The sequence below is a fragment of the Watersipora subatra genome, chromosome 2 (assembly GCF_963576615.1).
Source record: "Watersipora subatra chromosome 2, tzWatSuba1.1, whole genome shotgun sequence".
NCBI lineage: Eukaryota > Metazoa > Bryozoa > Gymnolaemata > Cheilostomatida > Watersiporidae > Watersipora > Watersipora subatra.
Genome location: NC_088709.1, coordinates 32603729 through 32628233, shown reverse-complemented (window position 1 = coordinate 32628233; position 24505 = coordinate 32603729). Strand labels below are relative to the sequence as shown.

The window sequence follows — 24505 nt, the reverse complement described above, 5'->3', positions numbered from 1 at the left end:
CAGCACCTATTCAACTCATGGAAACAATCAAATAATCAATCAATAAGCAGAATTATGGCATATTATGTATTACTTGCACAGCTTGGTGCATTTGATCTCTATTGCTATCACAGCTTTAGCAAAATCAAAAACAGTTGCTCACAATAGTTCTATTACTAACTTAACTAACCATTGGGCCAAACATTTACAATGCTATCAAAGATTACCTGGATTCTCTACTTGACTGACAGATAGAATAAATGCTGCTGAAACTGCTATCAATGATTTGTGTGCGTCCTGGCTTTATAAAACACCTCAGAAATAATAATCATGATGCCTTTTGTTGGACAATCAAGTATCCCTTTTGAGGGTGTTGTAAAAGTATAAACTTCCAACTGTAGTAGTTTCTTGGTATTTGAAAACTACCTGCAGCGCAGCAGGTTGGTTATAACAATATTTACTATATTTGACAGCATATATATCTATGGTTACTTTTTCTAGACATGTGCTGATCCAGAAAAAACACATTTTTGTGTAGCCGTCTTTGGAAGTGAGCCAAACCTTGTACAGCTGTTCAAATTAAACACAGGTTTCACACATGTCATTATAAACTATAATTCTCTCTCGTCAATCATGCTGTGTGCCGGGTTGTTTAACTGTGTAGGCCTACCAATTTTTTATGTAGTCCTTGATTTTGGAACTGGTTTTTTAACAAAAGAAGAATTTTAATTCATAACGAGTCCTTTATTGAAAGTTTTACGTAATTTAAAGGTTGACTTGCAGCAAAATTCACATTACAGTTATTTGATATGAAAAAGTTCACCGTGTTTTACTCTGTTGTGTTGTAGGTGCAAAATATGTGGAAATGTGACTACAATCTCTTAAAAGCTCAAAAACGAACAGTTAATCGCAGCCACACGAGACCGCCATAGTTTGGATTCTCTTTCCAAAACGGCTCAAATGTGACGTAGTTGTGGTAGATGGTTTGTGTTTACACTTTCATGCAACCTTATTCGTCGAAATACTTTGTAATAAAAGAAGAGTTTTGATAAAAGAAGAGTTTTTATTATAACGAGTCCATTATTGAAAGTTTTACCTAATTTAAAGCAGCCTTAGTGTAATATTGGTTAAAAGTACGCGGTTTGTATTAAGCATACATGTCAGAACTATCCTGGACATAGTCAAGGAATTATTGCAGTCAGAACATTGAGCAATAAATGAAGAACCAAACATATTTCATTGCTGGATCTTTGAGTTATGCTACCAAAAGTCTTTCTTGGCAATGCTCGAATAAAACAATCCATTAACATGTGGTCAAGCAGCGTATTTCACTCATCATCATCAGTTGCACTGGTAAAGCATACCAACTCAGCACATGCTAAGTTCAAATGGCATCGCGGTGGTGCCTTGGTTTGTCAACCTGAAAGGTCGAAGTTCAAAATGCTGCTCTTGGAAAATTTTGATGTTTAAACAAAATTGTGATGTAATAGTGTGACACAAGGCGAGCACAGACGCGATTGTATTTTGTCTCGGCCTATTGTGTTTGGAGTTGTCTAATATCTAAGAGCTGACAATGTTAAGACTGGCCAAATAAGAACCATGAAACATTCTATGTACTTTATTCTTGCTAGTGAACTTGGATAGTAATTTTGAGTCATCAATAAAATTTTACTACCTTAAACTGAATCAATTGAGGCTGACACTCCCTGCGTTAAATGTGAAGGTCATTGGTTAGTTATTATTGGTTAGCTGTTGAAGTTCAAATGACGAGCCAAGTAGAAAATCGAAAGCTTTTAAATATTATTTATGTTTTCCTTCGAAGTCATCTTTACTGTTAAACAAAAAATAGATATGTTCTTTATTGTGTCCATTTTAAATAATAGCTCACGATGAAAAAGCACGTTGAAATCTGAATCCATTTTGAACCTGCTGTGATAATTCTGGACGCTCTTGATCTGGTAGTTCTGGTTGAACCTGCTGTGAGAATTCTGGACGCTCTTGATGTGTTAATTCTGGTTGAACCTGCTGTGATAATTCTGGACGCTCTTGATGTGGTCACATGAGGATTTTTAGCTCTCATCACTAAAAGCAAGTAACAAACTTCAATACAATCATATCTAACTTCATAGATAAAATTGTGTTTATGTATTTTAAAAGAAGTTCTTTTCATTTAAAAATACTGCAGCTTGATTTTTCTAGAAGGTTTTTTGCTACTCTTAGCTTAATCTGTAAAGGATTCTACTTGTGGTAAGTTTCGAGTGTTTCAAGTGAAAACTACATGCCACATGTATTTCATAAAGTTACCCTTTTACTCAGCTGCTACAATCATGTAGAAACCTTTCTAAATGACTTTTTAACTTTGCATTTAGTTGTCCAATTGGGAACAAAATTCCCTAAATTTTAACAAAGAACTTAGAAAACTTTGTAAGTAAATAAGCTAGAAACAAACAAATATTTTGTCATCCGTAAATGACAGTAATTATATATGTACCTGAATATTTCAGAAGGAATCCTTTTCCAAGGAAGCTGTCACCATTTGATGTGAAACTTATGATAAGAGAGTCGGTATTGTCATCGAGTCGAATATGTTGTGTGGCTGGTGATGAGCCCGCATTGCTACAATTGAAAACTTCGCTTCTGTTGCCATTAATGTCTTGGAAGACTCTTAACATATCTCCTGTTTTATTCCTATCGTAACTTTCCTCTTCTCCGATGTTCAAGAATACAAATTCAAGTCTCAGCCCAGTTTTGTCAAGCAACTCATTTAAATCCAGTTCCAACTCGTTATTCATGTTTGCGTTATACGAGCTCTTGTTAAAGTCGAATTTTTCATGACTCATTATATAAGCTGTCGGTAGAGAGGAAACGACTGACTCACTCTGGTCCTTCATGGTTATCAAGTCATACACTGGAAAATAGAGCAAAAACACTCTTTATACCATTAGTACTTATAGAACTTAAAACTAATTGAAGTTCTTTATGTACGTGTAATTTGACACATATTATATTAACACATGCAATAAGGTAAGTAATACGCAATAAGGTAAAACTGAGTTTTACCTGATGAATGGTAACAACCATGAAAATTTAAGTAGTAAACAGTTTTTTAAAGTTTCCAGTTTGTAATATATTTTATATAAATGCTCTATTTTAATATTGAGCACTCTCTTCTAGTGAACTGCAAACTTCTTCTTCATTTGTAGTTATAATTATATATAATTTTAAATTGAGTGACACTAATTTTGTCACTGATAGTGTCAACAAGATCTACAGAAAATTTCCTTTTCAATGATGCATGATTTGTCAGGGTTTAATCCCACTGCGTGACTACCACAGCAAATCTTCCTAAAATGGCCAGCGAGGTTTGAGGCAGACAAAAACTTTCTGGCACCACTGTAGAATGAGATGCCGTAAGGATGTGCATAAACTTATATTTATGATTACTATATTACCAACATAAAACTTTGTTCCCTTTGATGCACTCTCCCAACTTGAACAAAGATTTCTTCATACTTTCCTTTTGTTTTGATGCAAGTTGCATTTTGGTAAAAGGTAAAAGTACACTGCGTTGTTATTTAGTTTGATATGTTAGTTTACTAATTGTGAGAGTAACCTCACATTTAGTTAAGCTAAACTCCCGTGGTCTTATTATAATACAAGCGCTTCCCAATCACAAGTTTTTATAACACGAAACTTTGTGAATACAAATATCACGCTAGAGTTTTACTCTAATTACTTTTTGTTTTGACAAAAATTGAAAGCTAAAATTACTCATCTAAAATAATTTTTTACTAAACAAACAACAAAGACTGCTGGCATTCAGCCAATATAATGCTAGCCTTGGGTATTAATAAAATTATAAATGGAGTGTATAAAATATGAAAAATTATTTGCTTGGGTGAAAATCTTCTCAATAAAAAAGTTAAATTATCTTAACATATTCAACATCTTTGTCTTGACCTTTTTTATTCACAAATTCAAATCTCTTTTGCACATCTTAAAAATATAATATGAATTATTTTGTAATAAAGGGTCATTTAGTAGTTAAAAGGATAATTCTAAAATCATTTACTCGAGCAGTGAATATAAATTCGTTGAGTTTCCTTTTTTAAATTTGACCTGTTTGCTTAAAGTTCAGATAGTTACAAGAAATAAAACAACAGCTAAAAACCGTTTCACAGTTTATGCAATTTTACCAATTAATTTTAGCAATAATTTCTTTTTGTTTGATCAATGTACAGTTCAAATAAATTTAAAACAACTAATTAAATCACCATTCAAAATTAACAGGCATTCATATAAGCAACCTTAGCCCAATAATGTTGTACAACAGAAGCTAGCTTGAACTAAAATGGTCACAATTAATATAACATTATCATAACTCTACGATATCAGGCTATAATAAATTTTGGATAGATTAGTTTTAGTTAGATTGACACTCTGTAAGGATGTAGATAAATGTTCCTACCTGTAAATAGGATGTTAAAACTTGGTAGACGACCCACTTTAGACAAATAGAAGACAGCAGCTGACAGTCCATTGTGTAGTAGAATATCAACTACTATCATGCAATGTCTACCATTCTTAGTCATCACCTCTGAATTGTTAACCAACTCAACACTAAATTCATCTACTATTTGATAGTCTCTCTCACAATCTGAAGTATCAGACAGTAGAGTACTCTCATGTTCAATATGTAGAGCTGATGGCTCTACCGGGTTTGGTAGATTAATTTGAACTATGCAATTGCTTCTAAGTCCTAGCATGTATTTCTTACTTGGATAATCAGGGCTGACAATTGCAATGGCTTCTTCAGTGTAGTTGACACTCTGACTTTCAGAAACACAGAATTCGATGCTATTTTGGCTTTCTGTAAAAAAAAACAAATAATAATAATAAAGAGAGTGATTGCTGTAACAACTTGTAAATGTTGTAAAGTCCTTACAAAGGCTCATGTAGCCTTTTAAAATCTGTCAAATGTTTGATTTGCAGCAGTTGCATTGTTGATAATTCACTCCACAAGCACCTGATGATGACTGTCAATTTGCAAGTGTCAGTAGGTCCCTATTCAATAGTTAGCTATTATTTTAGATTCACTATAAAGTAGACCACTGATTGTCATTCAGATAACTGTAGTGATAAAGATGATGATGAGGCTGCCAATTGGGTAAATGCCAACTTCTTCAATCAGTACCCTTTGATTGGAAATCAATATCATTTTATTGGATGATGGCAAAAGGAGTTGGGATTTGATGAAAAAGCAATTTTCTATTCTGTTTTTATTTTCATATGGCCACAAGTGTTGCACTTTTACAGTTAGCAGTTGAGTACAAAAATTTACTGTGCTCTGTTGTAGCTCAGCAATATTCACAACTTGCTTTCTGTTGTCGATTAATCTTTTCTTTAAATGCAAAAAAAACATCAGATACAAAAATTTAAATTAAAGCCTCTAACATTTTATTGTCTTAAGTAATTTAAACTATGTAATATAGATATGTATTTGAGGCATCATATTACACCACAAGCACAAACAACAAAGTTACAGGTAATCACTTGACCTAGTTGATGGCTCTGAAGCAACTAATCAAAACTCCTATAAAATCTTTCGAGCAGAAATGAATATTTATTGGCGAGTGATAATATTTCAATTTTTTATAATCACATCAATGTTACATAAAATTTTAATAAAACTTAATGTAATACTTTTTAGTATTCATTATTCCAGTACGGTTTATAGTTAAGCTTGATTCGCAACTAGGATAAATTACATGCAAGATTATAGACTATGGACACCAGCTACAAGAGCAAACTTTAGCAAGGTCTGGCATGAATAAACCACTACACATGTTACCCAAGTTTAGGAGGCAATACAGAATCTGGAGACAAATGCTAACAATCAGTACAGGTAGTACATCGCTAAAGTAACTATAGACTAATCCATTGTGAGCAACTGCGGGTGGTCTGCATTAAAGTGAGTAGGCTATAGAGGGGCAGAAAACTCTCTCTTTAATGGTAAAGGATGACTAGCAAAAATATGCAACTCAAGTTACCTGCTGCTTCTAAACCATGCAAATGGTAAAGCTGCAAAGTATTGCTAAAAGAGTTACTCAAGATAATACAACATACAACTGTCTATAAAATAATACAACATACAACTGTCTATCTAATAATACAACATACAACTGTCTATGTGATAATACAACATACAACTGTCTATGAAATAATACAACATACAACTGTCTATGTAATAATACAACGTACAACTGTCTATGTAATAATACAACGTACAATTGTCTATGTAATAATACAACTGTCTATGAAATAATACAACATACAACTGTTTATGTAATAATGCATCATACAACTGTCTATGTAATTATACAACATACAACTGTCTATGTAATAATACAACATATAACTGTCTATGTAATAGTACAACATACAACTGTCTATCTAATAATACATCATACAACTGTCTATGAAATAATACAACATACATCTGTCTTTGTAACAATACAACATGCCACTGCTTATGTAATAATACAACATACAACTGTCTATGCAATAATACAACATACCACTGTTTAGGTAATAATAAAACATACAACTGTCTAGTTAATAATACTCCATACAACTGTTTATGTAATAATGCATCATACAATTGCCTATGTAATAATACAACATACAACTGTCTATGTAATAATACAACATACAACTGTCTATGTAATAATACAATGTACAACTGTCTATGTAATAATACAACAAACAGCTGTTTATGTTTAGTTTTTAGTTTTAGCATTCTTAAATGCTTGGCCTTAAATTTTATTGGATTCGAATTTTGAAGGGAGTTTGAGCCAGGTATTTAAAGTGTGTAAATTCAAACTTTCACAAGAAAACGAGCGCTTAGTCGGTACTTATTTAAAAAGAAACTTGTTTTTAATTAAATAAAGAAATAGCTTCCAAAATTTATATAACAATCAGCGATAAGGTTTTTTGTGGCCCACAATCAATGGTTGTGCCACGCAAACTGTCCGGAGCTAAGAGCGTTGGTAAAAAATATTGCGTCTCACAAGAATTGAACCTGTACATTTGTGTGTATGGATGTGAAGCCAAGCGCACTTTGATCGTTAGGCGTAATCATACCGAAGTGTAGTTAGTTAGACATGCAGTGTAATGATTAGTGTACGTGTCTGCAAAACAGGAGGTTCATAGATTAAATATAACAAGATGTATGCTTTGAATTCCAAAAATTTAATAGCTTTAGCAGACCAAACTCAAGTACACACACGCAAACTTTGAAATTTTTGTGTGGTTATGTACACTTATGTACACTCAAGCCATTTGATGTTATTCTATAACCATCACTCGAAAGTTGTAGCAGGGCATATAAATAGGATGGAGATTTTTTCGGTTTTTGTGGAGCCTGCTACGGCCATGCTTTATAATTATCTGCTGTCTAATGTAACCGAAACCTGGAGCATGGCGATTAGATAAGGAAAATTCATGAAAATGGTGACTAACAGAAGCCTTGAGTGCTTTGGTCTCGCGTTCATTCATTGGCAAATTACCAGACTTGACATCATATATCATATGTTTAGTCTTTTCCACAAGTCTACAGCACAAAGTTTTACTGTATTAACTGTAGCGGATAACATTATGGATTGTTGTTTGAATAATACTTCTTTGTAATTTTGACCAAATACCATGTTCACTCATATTTTCAAGGCATGAAAATAAACAGAGAATTTCGTGATAAATGCAAAATATTGACTGGAAACAGCTGAGAGCAATTTAATTATACAAAATCACCTATTTTAACTAGATTATCTAAAAATTATTTGTTGAAAAGCCGTAGTCAAAAAAGAAGATCATGCATTCATAGGTTTTAAACAGATGGCTTGCAAGCATATCTGTCCTTTATGGACAACTTTTTAAATTTCCATTTTGTGTGAAGAAAGAAGTTTTCCCTTACTTCACAAGATGTGGGATAAGCACAAACCAATCAGTATAATTCCGTAACTATCGTTCAAACATTAATGTGGAATGTACTTTTATAAATACGGCAAAATGTTTTTCAGCATTTGTGGAATTTGCTTTGACCATGCGTTTTCATTATCTTTAATGTTCGGAAACCAAAACATGTTATATGGCAAAAGGTTGGAAAAATTTACTGATATGACAACTCCCGGGAATTATTTTATTTTGCATTCACATATTGGATTGAGTGTCCTGATATACCATAATATCTTATGAAGGGATATGTCGTAGACACGCCGTGAATATGTCGTAGATACATTGTGATACATTGTAGATACGTTGTAGATAAATCATAGATACTTTGTAAATGCATTGTAGATACGTTGTAGATATATCATAGATATCTCGTAGATGCGTCATAGATATTTCATTGGTATGTCATAGATATGTCATAGATATATCATAGATATGTCATCAGTATGTCATAAGTATGTCATAGATAGGTCATAGATATGTCATATATTGCCAAAGATTGACCTCTATATGTCACGCTATGGAGCTCACGTCACAAATGTTTGTGCCTCTAAAACTGGTCTTTTGTTTTTCTAACATCTAAACCATTGCTGAAAGATGAATTATTATTATTATATTGGTATAATTAATATAACTTAAAATGCTGTCAGTAAACTTTTAAGACTAATGGTACTGCAAGACCATGGAATTAAACTGTAGTAACGAGAAATAATCCACAACATTCACATTTTTAAAGTATTTGGAAGATATGAAAATATACTTCTCCTTAACTATTTCACTACCAGGAGCCAGGTAGTACGGCTCAGCAAAAAGTTTGACTATGACCAAGAGCTGCATGATGGGGCTTTAGTAGGTTTCCTATGACATGTCTGATTAGTGTGTAGTTAATTAATTAACTTATCATATCTGTACCTAAATGAAAGGAAGCAATTTTCTGTGTTGAACCAATAAAATATCTATTTACAACCCATCCTGAGCGTGGTTTTGTTTTACAAAACTGTATTTTTATCGTAATTTTTTAGCTATGACCGGCTGGGTCAGTGTTTGGTTTTAGCAGCAACAATAATGCCATAAGCTGTGATTTTTACCAAATATGCAATTATTTCTTTGTAGAAAAGTTAACTTGGTAACAAAAGAGTTTTAGCAAACCCTTGGTATGCTTTTCAAAGTTACATTCTTTCCCTAATCTTTACAATAAAACATCAACGATCAAGATAAGATGACTCCAAAGTAGCTCGATTAATTGACCTTCAGCAGTAGAAAGAGCCCAAATTGAGAGAGCCTGCAGCAACCAGAATGCCTTCCATGGAAGTACCATCCTTTGGAGAGTCCTCAGTCAACCCTAGACATAGAACCAACTGATTTAGTTAGGAGTACAGTTTTGGATGTCAATGAATACAAGTGTCTTTAGTATGTTTGCTCTGGAATGAATATGCTGACTAATAAGCAATGATACTTGTCTACTATAATAGATAAATGTTTCACTACCATGGGAATACTAGAGTAATGTGGGTGCAGTAAATCATCACAACATGTAATGTGTTATACTTCCATGTATGCTCTTGCTTGTATACTAAAGTTTCAAACTTAGTTGAATAAGTCATTAGAAAGAAACTGGAGTAATTTGAGTTGACACAGAACTTAAAGTTAAGTATATCAAGTATTACAATTTGGTGTATCAAACATACAGGGAACAGTGACTCTTGTACTGGCTTACTTTAATACAGACTAATATGAAGATCTAATGAACTGCTAAACAAAATATTATACTCAGTTGATCTCATGTGATAAAAACATGCTGCATCTGAGCACAAATAAACAGGAGACAACCATAGCCACAATATCATATGGAGGACCTATCTATCTCTAACCAGTCTATGGTTTATCCTGATGTATGACTAGTTCAGCTACTAGGTACAATAGCTATTTACAGTTCTATAGAAACTTTGGTACAACTGAGTGACCATCATGTACCATGTTCTCTCTTATCGCTATTAGTAACACTTACAAAACTATAATTTATAAATATTATCTTGTATTTAGAATTATTACCACAGTTTGTTCTGTTATGGTTCAAAGACTGTCCTATGAAATAGATTTGCTCAGCAAAGAAGCTAGTTATGTGTTTCCTGATACAATCAGTTATTAGAATGCGAGTTATTTCAACAATGATATATAAATGTTATTGTCTAGCAATGCTAATTAGCATAAAAAGGCTACATTGTGTTTCTATCAGAATAAAGTACTATAACACCTTTTAATCATGGTTATTTTATCATACTGTCATGTATCCTTCTACAAAAAAGGCTATGGATTTACACTGAAAACTTCCTGATATTACTGACATGTTTTGTAACTATTATGTTAAGCCTCTTCTAACACACATAAAATAAAAGCGCATGTTTGTGAGTGTCAGATAAAGCATATGCCTTAAAGTGTGTGATGCTATATAAACTAGTGCTGATCACGGGTAATAAAACTCATTGGATTTGTGGGTTTATCATCTCTCGAGTGTTAAGTAATTTTAGATTTTAAGCATTTCGGTTTTGTGGGATCGGGTTTTGACTTGCGAGTTTGGGTTTTGTTACACGGATCCGTCGAGTTGACAAAAACTCGGTCTATTGCGCCCTGCTCTGTATACATTGCTTAATAACCCGCCTGTTAACCCTTTGAACTTTGGCCTGATTGTCATTGTGTGTTAGTAACTCTGGGCAATGTGTCCAACGATCCAAAGTTTTTAAACTTTTGTTATATATATCTGAATATGCTCATAATACAATGATATTTGGCAGAAAACTAGTGAAAAAAGTCGGGCAACCCACAGCAAACGTCATCAAACAGAAAAAAAAACAGTACATGATCATGATTCGAGCCAAAACTATACAAGTTTGTACGATAAAAACATTTACAATAGCATCATATCCATTGATTGAATGACTCAAAATATACTGGAAAATTGTAATTAGTACTGTAAAGTTCTTTATTTGCATCACAATCATTTATGACCTACTACCAAACAAGTTATGTCAATTTTTTCGCGATATCATTCAAATAAATTTTGTTAAAGCAAAGGAAATAGGTAAAGATATTTGAAAACTGTTACAAATGGGAGTAACATTTCTGGTCTAATATTTTGTGAAAAAATTAATTTGGTTGATTGACGCTGTTAAATGAAATGGCTGTTGTAATCAAAGCCATGTGACGGCTGGAATTCCGGCCGATAGAGATTCCTACACACCCTAAGCCATGCCTGAAAACTGACAGTTGAGGTTCAAACTTCAAAGGGTTAAGGCTGCGAGCACGAATATCGGTCGCTAGAAAATAGTAAAAAACAAAAAATAAATTGAATAGAATTATAATCGCTTTGTAAATTTTAAAATGTGGGATGTTTGGAAATTCTAGACATAAAACCCGTCTCAGCCAACCCGACACCCGAAAAAACCCGTTGGCCAAGAAGTACTCGTGCCAAGCACTACCATCTACCCGATACTCAAAAAACTCAAACAGAAGGTGACGGAGTCTAAATTCATTGACCAAGAAGTACTCGTGCCCAACACTAGTATAAACCATGAGATTCCTACCTGCACACATTGACTTGTGCAGTAAACCAAAAAATCACTAACAATATTCTAGTGAGCAAACTCTACGAAACGAGTGATGGTCCAGCAATGGCCTTGAGGGGCAACTCTATGAAACGAGTGATGGTCCAGCAATGGCCTTGAGGGGCAACTCTATGAGCATTCATACTCAACTATTTTAACTAAAAAGTAATTATTTTTTTATTTTTGAGCTTATGCATTAACATTTACAAGCCATCCTTGCCAGATGAATGTTAATGTAAAGGCAAAAGGTCAAGTAGAAACTGTAGTGAGTAACATTAGAACTTTTTTTGTAGCAGAGACCAGTTTAGCTGAAAAATTGATGTTTTTTGCAGCATTTTATGCTAATGACATTAATCTCAAATATACAACTATAATCTATTATTGTATTTACAGACCACTGATGAATGTTAGATTTTAAGGAGATTAATTCTGAATATGAAAGGATTTTGTTAGTTGATAGTTTCCTGTTGCTAGTTAGTAGGCTCAGTGTTTCTCTATACCCTTGAAAACCTAAAAAGATGATTTACCCAAAGATGAAAACCCAAAGCAAATGAGCTCATTACACCGTTTAAAATACGCATGCTTGAAGCACTTGTGAAAATACTATTGGTTACTACTAGTATGCTTGAAGATCATGATTGATTGTGTTAGGGATTGTGACGTAACAACCACAAGCTGGTTTTAAGATCATATTATTGTACAAATAATAAGTTGCGTAAAGCCTAATAAGCTTACTAGCTTAAGTTACTCAACTCAGCTGATTTGTTAATTTTGATATGGGCTAATTAGTCAACTTAGCCAATGGCAACTACATTACATATGTATGACTGTTTATAAGCTGTTTTTCATTACCCATGCAGCGCTGGACATTCATACAGAATAGATAAATATTGTCATGTTTTCATTGTACCATATAGCGTGGTTGCTAAAGTTTGATAGCATCTAAATGCAAGTTTTTTGCTGAACATTGGCAGCACCAAAATAATGCTTTCAATAGGTTTATTTGGTCTGTGGTTTCAATTTATTCCGTTAAGCCAATTATTTTCCCAAGTATCTCGGTAATGTTCTACCTGGGTGTCTATGTAAAAACAAAAATATTTTTACATAGACTATTTTAACTGGTGTCCACAGTTATTTCACCATAAATGATGTCATGAATCTCGTCTCGCCATATCGCAGACTCTAGTGAATCTAATAAACTTGGTTGTGTTTTGGCAGCGATGCTCAATGAGCGGATAACTCACGCTGATATTGTTGCTAAGGGAACACAACTAAAGGTTACTTTAACTGTAAAAAGTGGCCAAATGCTGGTTATGAAACCGAAGGCATACAGCGTTGATTATGTGATGGTAGGGACAGCCTATGCAGGAAAGGATAGGCATAATGCTGAGGTAGCCGCATTCCACCTCAACATGATCATTGGTCTAAACTGAACACCAATAATTGTAGGTCATAAGGTTGATCTTGAGTTTGAGCTTCAACCATTGGCTCATAAAAATCTTTTGAATACATATTACTACCAGGACGGTAATAGTTGTTTTTATGGTAAATGCCAATATTGCAAGGGACCAGGGACAGGAGTATATGCAAAGCGTACTAACATGGAAGGCTCACTTTCACTTTGGTTCTCAAACTCATATATTTTGAGCAAGCATTTGTCTCATCCATGGCGTCGCAGCTATCTACCTAATAAACCAGCCGTATGGGAAACTGATGGCAGCTATTGTACGACAGTGAAGAATACTTACCTTCATAAAACGCCACCTCGCTTACTCGACCTTAGGCTATAGATTTGTCAATATTTGACTTCTTCATATCCAATGCTGATCGACATCATTATGAGACATTTGAATACAGCAAAGACTCAATTATGGTGGCATTGGATAACAGTAAATCATTTGGAAATCCATATACAGATGAGATAACAATTCTCATGCCGCTGTTGCAGTGTTGCACAATTCATTGGTCAACATATGATAAACTGTCAGATCTGTCGGAAGGTGTTTTGGGACAGGTATTTTTTCAGTTGCTAGAAACAGAGCCACTGGCTCCTCTGCTCACACCCCAGCATTTCTTAGCCATAGATAGACGACTCCAAATAATCATTCGCACTGTTAGTGATTGTATAACAAAGAAGAAGGGTATAGAGGCTGATGTACTGGTAGATGATGGATATGTTTGACATTAAACTTCTACCACTGAAGATGCTGTTGATTTTATACGGTTACAGTAATTTATTGCATGTTTTATTGTCATATATACGCTAGCCTTGTTGTATTGTTATATCAGTTCATACAGCTGCCTGTTGCATAAATGGGAATTGTTAATGATGTATTGGGAATTTTTTTTTTCATGTAGTAGGTAGGCAATTGCTATAGTCAAGAATTGTAAAACAGTCAATTAATTAATTGTAAAATATCTTGTACCCACTAATATAAGATTAATTGCACTCATTCATTATTTATTGTAACAAAAGTTACAAATCCTATTACAATGATGTAACCTGTTATTGTCCAGCATTTATATTAATTGCAGTAGTAGACTGAGTTCCGAGCTTAGCACAGATTGTAATGATAGATATGGCATCTGTCTTAGCAATGTGTGGCCCACCTCTATTTCTATTGTTACGTGTTTTTCCTCTATTGCTTAGATAGAAGCTGTGATATGTTCCTCGATCACTTGAGGCCTTGTTGGAACATTTTCCTTGACCAAGATTTGTAGACTGTAGTGGGACATTGTCAGATCTGTTCTGCACCACTTTCTGTGCTATGATTCTTAGGCGGGGCTCTTTCGGTATCATCAGGCGCTGTTCTCCTGGTTCTCTGTGTAGCAAGATTTTTAGAATGTGGTTTGACATTATCTTCGGGAACTGTTTGCGTGTGAGGTATGTTGACGTCATTGGGCACTGTTCTCTTACCCTTTGTAACAAGATTTTTAGAATGTGGCCTAACACTGTCCAAGGGAACTGTTTGCCTGTAGGTTCCATCATTGTCTTTGGGCACTGCTTTCCTACCCTTCGAGTCAAGATTTCTAGAATGTGGTCTAGCATTGTCTTCAGGTACTGTTTGCCTGCCACTCACTATGTCAAGATCTGTCGATTGCGGTCTATCAGTGTCATCATGTGTTCTATAATTTGCTGGGTCTGGTCTGTGTTCATGAGCTTGTTTCTTGCAATGTTGAGAGGCTGATGAGAAGAATGTCACTGATGGTGCAAGTTAAGCTTGCCCTCTTGTGTTGGTCTCATTTCTGCACTGACAATTGGAGTTGCAGTCTCCTGTCTAGTGGTGTTAGCTGTTACTGTCTTAGCCAAATGATTGGAGTTCGCGTAATTCCTACCACAATTTTGTCTATTATGGGGCTGATGAGTCGTTCTTCGATACCTTGTCTACCTCCAGCCATACCAGAATTTTTAGCAAAAGTCGAAGGTGATACATCGTTAGACTCAGATCCACTAGGCAGCTCTGTGAAGTCGCATGTATTACTAACACTCATCTTGGGCTTCTCTGCATCACTTTCAATGTTTGACTTGACATGTGTTTCAGAGCTATATATCCTAGATGGTCTGTGATTTGGTTGTAACTAGAATGGATTGTATGCTGATATCTATTCCTAGAGTAGTAACCTCTAGAGTGCTTATTCTGACTGCCACCTCTCATCTGATGTCCGTGTAAAGCAGAAACAGCTGCCAGCTGCCTCTCATAGCGCTCCTTCCATATCTCTTGCAGCGATTTCATCTCTTCGCTAACTACATATACAAAGTTTTCTATTGAATGTTCATCTAACTTTGTATCCGGCACATGTACTGGCTCTCTACATTCCGGACACCAAAACTATAAATGATACATACTATGTACTGAATGGCGCACATAATACTAATGTAAAGGTTTCACATTGAGTGTTGTCTACCTCTGCCAACACGATTCTTTGTCAACACTAAATACTACACGATTTACTTATTTGTTTGAGATGAAGTTGTTTCTACAGACAGTTTCTGAAAAGAGTAGGATTAAGTGGCCACAAGAAGCAAAGTTTTTTGAAATGCATACATATATATCTCAGCTGAAGCAACTAAAGACTGGCTACCAACTATTACCATCATTCCAACAATTTTCATCTTAGTCCATCATATTACAACAGTTACATTCTTAATCACCATTGAACCAATCGTTTGTAAACAGTGAGTTGTCCAATCAATCTTTTGTAAACAGTGAGTTGTCCAATCAACTGTTTGTAAACAGTGAGTTGTCCAATCAATCTTTTGTAAACAGTGAGTTGTCCAATCAAAACTTTGCTTCAGCTACAAATTGTCAGCCCTACATGTAGTTGAGCATGCCCCAAGCTGTTCAGTTAAAAGCTGCCAGACTTTGATTACTTTTGCTTCTCCAAGACCAATTATTCGTTGTCAGAAAGTTCGGTTCAGTCGTTATTCTCATAATATAATCACAATAGGAAAATCTTAGAATCGCGAATTATGCACTTTTATTCCATTTTGTTATCAGCTGTTTTCATTTAATGCAACAAAAATGTTTTTATGCAGTTTTATGTTTTTAATGTTTAATGTAGCTGGCATAATGTTCATGAATAGTTTCATGTTAACCCTCCATTATCCAAGTAGTGACCTACAGTGAGAACTTAGCATAGCAACCTCCACACCAACTGAAAACAACATAACACTATTTGTACCACTATTTAGGTCCACCACCACACCAACTGAACACAATGTATGTAACACTATTGGCTCCACTATTTAAGTCCGCCTCAATACCAACTGAACACAATGTAACACTATTTGTTCCGCCATTTAGGGCCACCTCCACACAAACTGAACACAATGTAACACTATTTGTTCTACAATTTAGGTCCACCTCCACACAAACTGAACACAATGTAACACTATTTGTTCCACCATTTACTGTAGGTCCACCTCCACACAAACTGAACACAATGTAACACTATTTGTTCCACCATTTAGGTCCACCTCTACACAAACTGAAAACAATGAATCCTGGAACATCTACAGACAATTTATTATTGGTATTTATTAAAACTAGATAAAACACCATATTTCCATTGACATTTTGATGACACTAATTTCAACAATTTTAACTAATTACAGAATACTATATTTTGGTTTATATTTATACTAATCATTATCTCAAATTTTTAATCAGAATGCTTAACTCTTTAGCATGTAGTGTTCATTTGGATAGTAAGCCATTACAACATTTCATCTCAGTACCATTACATTCATCACAGATCATAGAATTAGCAGATGCACCTGAAATTTGGCCACAGTATGTTTAAGATACTGTGGTATCATTTCGCCGAAACAAAATGAAGTATTTAGTTTTCTTTTCATTCAGAATTCTAAGCATAAAATCACGGTTTCAAGAGTTTTTAATTCCCAGTTTAGGATGAAATAAAAAAACTTTGTAAGCAGTGACCTAAACATAGTTTGGCAGCTCGCACTAGTGAAATTCTTCAACATGAGGCCTCAGATATTTTTCATTGCTACAATATTTCTATATTAGAGAATGGAGTCTGCCTTTTAGTCAAACTGTATGAATGAGAGTGTATTATTATTATTTTACAGCCAGTTTTACTCAGCTAAAAATAATCAAATGCAGCTTCTGTACTTCCAATGCATGGATTCTTACTCAGAATTCTCTACTGGTTTAAAAGAACTTTAAATTGAAGTTCCAATACAATTAGCTAGGAGTAAGTACAATTGGCTAAGTGTACTTACAATTTGCTAAGTGTATGCACAATTGGCTGAGTGTAAGTACAATTAGTTAAGTGTATGTACATTTTGCCAGCAGCATATACAAAGTACCATACCTTTGCCATAAATCCACAACGCAAAAAATTTATGAATTCACACACAATTTATGAATTCCTGGGGATCTTTCGCTATCTCACTTTCCAGTGATCATTGTACATTACAATACACCGCAAGTGGAAATAATGGTAACAGTTGGTCTTGAAGAGGTCATTGCTAGCCTCCTTAAAGTCGCATAAACAGATGCTGCACACTTCATGAGGTATGTTAGTTTCAGTGAGCGCATCTCGAGCTAACTGAAATTTTAAATTTCAAATATTTTATTAAACTATTCACAAAATCAAAGGTATATTTATTATAATATGAGCCATGCTTGTCCATCTGTTTGGAGCCATGCTTAGAGAGTTAAGACAAAAGATTGCCCCAAACAGGAACAAAATCTCTGACATTCAGATTTCCAACCAAGTGTGCGGCTATATTTGCACCACTCGACCACATGTCCACATCTAAGAATAATTGTGTGCCTAGTTATTACACCCAACGGTTTCTCACAGCCCACAGGACTGCCAGTGTACTAATAGAGAATAACAAGAAAAAATGTTCATCAGCGGAGGACAAGCTTCACAACAGCTTTTCACTCGTGCTACCATATATGGTAATAATGTCATGTTTGAATGAAATTATTACCATATAATTTTTTTTAGTTTATGAGTAAAGAGCTAGTTGAGACATCAAATTTTGGTAATATTGTTCTGCGAATTTATGAAAGTCATAGCAATTTACACATGAACAGATATAAAGAGACATATCACTGTATTCCACATGTTATACATTAATTGTGTTTTATTAGATCTTCAAATGCTCTATTAATGAGTTCTACCTGTTACTCTTGTCAGGCTTTGACTTGATCAAAGCAAGAAACTAGTCGGTAATCTAACCTGAAATATTTGCATAAGTACGGGGGCTCCTCTTTCCTCTAAGATATAGTCTAGCAGGTCTTTCTTTAGGCTAAACACAATGGAAAGATTTAAAGACTTAGAATTGAGCAAGAGGTTACAGGTATCTTACGCACTTGGCATCTGAGCACAAACCATGTAACAAGGCTGCTGTAGTCGAGTGAAGTAGCGTGTCTACTGAATAACAGAAACCAACCTTCCACAGCAAATAAGATTAGTCTAAATAATGGTGAAAATAATTTGCTTATATAATTGCAAATAGCGAGAAACCATGGACATACAAGTAATTGAAAATGACATATCGTTAGCCAATCAGAACAATCATAGCACAACTGTATGGGAAATGTTGAGTATTCTGTCTGACAACAGCCACATTAGAGATACAGATAGAATTTATTAAAATTCTCACTTTTCCACTCCCGGTTCTGATAATCCTCTCGGATTTATAACCTCAATGTAGGGTGACTCATCAGGGTAGGCCTACTGCAAGGGAGAAAGCAGAGTAGGTGAGAGTTGGAGAAAGGAATGAGGGAGTGACAGGAAGGAATGATATAAATAGCAAACTGGGGGAAGGAGGGCAGAACCTATGACCAAACTGCTATATATGGCCAAACCAAATGATATATAAAGCAGCGCAAATGATGAGAAGACCAGAGCTAGTTTGCGTCTGCTTATATCTTGTTGTGCTTTGTGCAATATATTAAGCTGAGCAAATATTTATCCTGTCACTGAAAAGAGTCAGGATATATACGGTAGTTTAGACGCGGTGTTGGTAACGAAGCCCTGCAGGCATTCTTCACACTAAATGCTTCTTAGTTTTACGAGTTTTCACATATCACTGTCTTTTGTGATACCAATCTATGAAGAGCAACAAAGTATTCACTTTCCCTATAAAAAAACTCTGATAGCATTTTTGTTTATCTCTCACTAGCATTGAGCCTGACAATCCCAGGAGTCCTTTCATTTTCAATCAGATATCCCGCAGGTGGGTGTTTAATAGGCTGGTTCATAGGAACTGGATGAAGTTTTGAAACCAAATATTTTAGCAACTTGACGGAAGGCACGGAGCATATGCACATAAAGTTTGGGTTAAATCGGAGAAAAAATGAGGAAGTACATAGCATTTGCATGGCCAGACAGACAGTGACAAACTGAGATCAATTAATAGATTATAATTATATTACTAGAAATTCCACTGTCATACAGCCCACGACCAAAGTGATATTCAAAAAAAGAAAGGGTACTGATGGTTGGAAAATGCAATATTAGCAGCCAAATGGCACTGCAGCGCAATAGGATAACTGCAATGGTAGCTGTAATGTACTAGGTGTGGGTGTTATTGTGTACAACAAATAGCAATAATGAAAGGAAAAGATTATATGTCTATATCTCTCCTCCTGCAATAGGAGAAATGCAATATTGGCCAATATTAGAAGTAAAATGCACTGATATTATTAGAATAACCAATATTATTATTATAGTATAATAATATAAAACCAATGCACAATTTTGTTTACATTTCAAAACGTCATAGCTAACAATATCAAGAAGTTGTGATATTTATATAGATTTTTAGAAACTCTGTACTACGTAGTCATTGTTCTGTAGTCATCCAAACTTATAATTAAATATTGCAATAATCTCATAAGAATCGTTAGAAAAAAATATCATCGTCATTTCCTTTACTTACACTGCGTTGGACATCAGTTAGAATACCAAAGTATTCAAAAATGTCCAAAATGTCAGTTACTTTGAAATCTCAAAAATGAAACGATTTCAGTACTCCTACATTAATTACAGAAACCTTCGGCAATTCGACAATGCTATAGACTGGTGAAATGTGCACGTTATTTTTTTGTGAAATGCGCATGACTTAATCGTTTTATTCTCTGTCACTCGGCGTTTCAATTTCAGGTCTTAACTTTGATAAAAGTAAGGCTTAGCAAGTTTTAATAACGATTTTCAGCCAAATAAATCTGTCTATTTGTGTATAATCCTTCAGATGGGTAAGTTTTAAGATACTGTCGACACTTTTCAAAAACTTGGTAATATAACTTGGTAAAACCGAATAGGTTTATATGGGTTTTGTATCGTTATTATACTTGAACGACTCAACAAAACGATGGTTAAATTTGTGTGAATTTTCGTAAATTGTGTGCACATGCATTTATCATGAAAACTCTCAAACTTCGCTCCGCTCATTTGGTCGTGGGAATATATTATGATTATAATAGATAATGATTATATTAATATAGATTGCATCTATAGGCAACAAGAGCCTGGTATAGAAAAATAATTTTTTTATATTTACTTGAAGGCTTGTTAAAATTGAAGTAAATCTCATTGATAAATAAATCAGCAGAAATTATTTCACATAATAGATAGAAGATTGGAGATAGAGCTCTTGCACATTTGGTCAGTGTAAAAAGAGTGGATGAGACAGCTATTTTCAATACTCATAACCTAGTATCTTTACTTACAAGCCAAATATTATTCACGGTGCTGCCTTTACTTGGCAAAATACCAAGTTAGATGACAGCAAGAATGATGTTGTGATGTGTTTCAGAATGATACCGATAAATTTATATTAAACTCAAGCCAAGCTGGTTCCTACACACTACATCCGGTTGACTCATAAAAACACGCAGAAAGATATTAGTCAAGCATCTTAAAGCTTCAATCACAGCAACGATATAGGCAAAAATTTTGTTCTTCCTACCTTTCATTTGTAGTGTCGGCCATTGATGGACTTGAGATTCAAATGACAAGCTTTTGAGAAGCAAGAGTAAAAACTTCCAAATGATCCGAAAGATTATTAAGTAGACAACTCTAAAAAAAGACAATTGCCAATTTCCAAATCAGATTTAACGGCAAAAACAAGTGAATACATTGTTTTGACCAAACCTGCCACCAAATATATTTTATACGATAATAATGTTAAAAGCATTAGGCTTTAGATCTGGCCTGATGTTGTAACAAGTTTGGGCCGTATCAGTAATGCGCATAAAATGAATGCTAGATTAATAACTAAAAGAATTTCTAATGCAGCTTACTTTTGAATCATTAACTGAAACACATCTAGAGCTACAAAAAAAGATTAAATACAGCAGTTGGAGAAAATTGGACAGCGCTTGGCCAGATACGATGTTACTACACACAATAAGCCCATTTATGCCTTGACAATAGCCATCAGTAAAAGTATCAGTCAAACATACTCAATAGATTTGAAGTGTTGGTAATAATGCAATTGCTTAAGAAGGATAGATTGATAAATACTTGTTGTGAAACAGTTATTTTATGGTAAACTATATGCTAAAATGACTTCGCAATTGAGATATCATTTCGTTAGTCACAGTACAATAGCTGTGCTTCTTAAATGGCTAATTTTAGCATAAACCTAAGCCAGAGAAATTTCATACCTAAAATAGCAGAGTAGTAGGTATTACTATTAATTGAAAAGACCTATGACAGACTATAGGGATAAAAATTTATGGTTTCACAAAACATCTAGGAAACAAACTCAAATAATTTACTTCACTCGTGAACGATTAATATTTATAACCTCAAAATTATCTTTAGGTTTAGAGCTGCAATACAGTCCATAAAAAATGTACAAGTTACATTTACAAGTTATATTTACAAAATCGAGTTTGTAAATATAACTCAGTTTATCAACTTGGGTTGCAAACTGGGGACACTCTAATCCGCCATAGAGAGTGGATGCAACTTGGTCCAAGGCTATTTGAGTTGAGCTCCTAGAAGTGGCGGTGGAAATGGGCGTATTTTATTGAATTCACTATAGCACTGAAACTGTCTTTTCCAATAAACTATGCTACTCACAGGCTGGTCACAATTTGAGGGTATATTGAGCAAAAATTCAGTACCTGTGGAGTTAATTGAAAGTACAATAGTCAATATAGCAGGTAAATCTTATGCCTAATGTCTCAATTGAAAATCCAAATGTACAATAGTTCAATATAGCTCAATGTAGTTTAATAAATAGAGGAAAAGTTACCAGTGACTGAATAAGTATCAGGCAATATATTTTTAAAATAATATTATAAAATAAATATAAATATTATTTATATATATTTGTGTATTATATAATTATATAAATATATTTATTAATTCTTTACAAATTTTAAATTACAAATAATTTTATATCGTTATTATAGTTTATCTATGTTTTTTTATAATATTACGTACAATTAACAATACTACTGAGTACTACATACAATACATGAGTGATAAATATATGACTACTATAATATTTTATCATGTCTTATTTTATTAGTTAGTGTTAGTCACAGTGTAAAAACTGTAATACTTTATTCAATTACATTTTCATTTACTATATTTATATTAAATTATATTTTATTGTAAAATGTCTATTATATTATTAAATTAATAAATATTAAACTTAAATGTATGTAGGACTATGATATTAAAATTAAATGTTTTATAATAACAATAAATCATATAAAAATAATTCATCTTTATAGTTTATAAAAGCATGCAACATGCAAAATATTAATTCTAAAATGTCTAATTGAAATACTACTGGTAGCAATATTGATAATTTAATTATTTGACGTAATATTATAAACCACATTGATTGGTAAATTAAATGCCGTCACAATATTGTTGGTTGTTTTATGTGTAATGTTGCAGTGCCTAGTACTGTAGCTGCTCTGCTCCCGGTTGCTCAAATAGAAGTAGTAATGGTAACCGTACTTATCACCAATTTCCCAAAGCAGAGGAGCTCAATGGCTATGCGAGATGCCGTCAAAAGATTCTAAACTAATTTAGACAGAGGTCATCCAAAATGTCTATGCATATTGTTTACATGCATGTACCTACTGCGTCTATCTGTTGCACTAGTGTTTCTATAAAATGTCACAATAAAATTAGTTAGAAGCAATATCCATATTGTAAAATGTCTGCATGACATTCATTTGGTTTTCAAATCTTTATATTACATGTGCGCTTCAAGTTTATGTTCTACTTTCAACTCTTTTCTTTAAATATTCATAATTTTTTCATAATGCATTTAATCAATTATTTTATTTTTTGAAAGTTTATACCGAATTTCTAAATGTTAAACTTGTTATAGCGACTATGTTTGAACATTTATACCAAATGTTACAGAGAGATTGCCTATAAAATCAACTAATGTTTTGCAATCTTATCTTTGACTGCAATTATATTTAATAATCATCAAAGAAGCATTCTACTTCTAGTCAATCACACAATATATTATGTTATTTGTTTAAACTTCCATTTACTACTGTACATGCAGGTTTGTTATTTTGAGATTAAACTCCTTCTGGCTACACATTTGGAATATAGAACTTTCTTTTATGTACATACTTACATATACACATTAGTGGCGTACATGATAAAATGATATCATGTAAAATGCACATCTATATATATATATCTCAAAGTCCGTATGTCTGTCTGTTGGAAATCCGGCTCTAGCTATTATTAGAACAGCTGAGCTTGACAACAACAAAGACTCAAATTCATGGAACTTCATGGAAATTCATGGAATTCTTACTGTCATTGGAAGCCTAACCTTATTATAACTAGCTTAGTGGAGTTTCCATAGGCAATATGCCAGGCCACTAGCTTGAAAGGTACAGTTGTTTGACAAAGTTTTAAAACCTTTACAGTTGTTTTTATTTCTCTCTTAGTTTATTTCAACTGCACGACACACTTCTCTCATGATATGTAGTTTGAAAGTTAGAATGGCAAATGTTGTTATATATGTATGTTAAATACAAATCAATTTTCTGTCCAAAGACTCTTCTATTACACGGGCAACGCCGGGTGGCACAGCTAGTTATAGCATATAATCTGGTTAATGTATAACAGAATATGAGGGGAATTGTGCACTCATGTATACATTCTGGTGAGTAATTTTCTAAGGAAAGGTATACTATATGAGTGAATTGGCACATTCTGGGCTTTCATTGGTTACTCCTGTTAAAGCCTTTGCTTCTAAGGAGTTTGATATTTCAGAGGCCAAAAGTACAACATTTCGTATTAGCTCTAATGGTATAACTGGATATTTGAGAGTTATTATATGGCGCCTTACAGTGCCTCGCGTTGCGCGTTCACAACTCGAGTTCTACAACTCGAGTTGCACAACTCGAGTTGTGAACACGCAACGCGAC

General features: G+C 34.0%; 1 pseudogene; it reads left to right on the top strand.

The window, feature by feature from the left end:
* The first annotated feature begins 12748 nt into the window (after nt 1-12748).
* LOC137388134 (glycosaminoglycan xylosylkinase-like) lies at nt 12749-13773 on the top strand (annotated as a pseudogene).
* The last annotated feature ends 10732 nt before the right edge of the window (nt 13774-24505 follow it).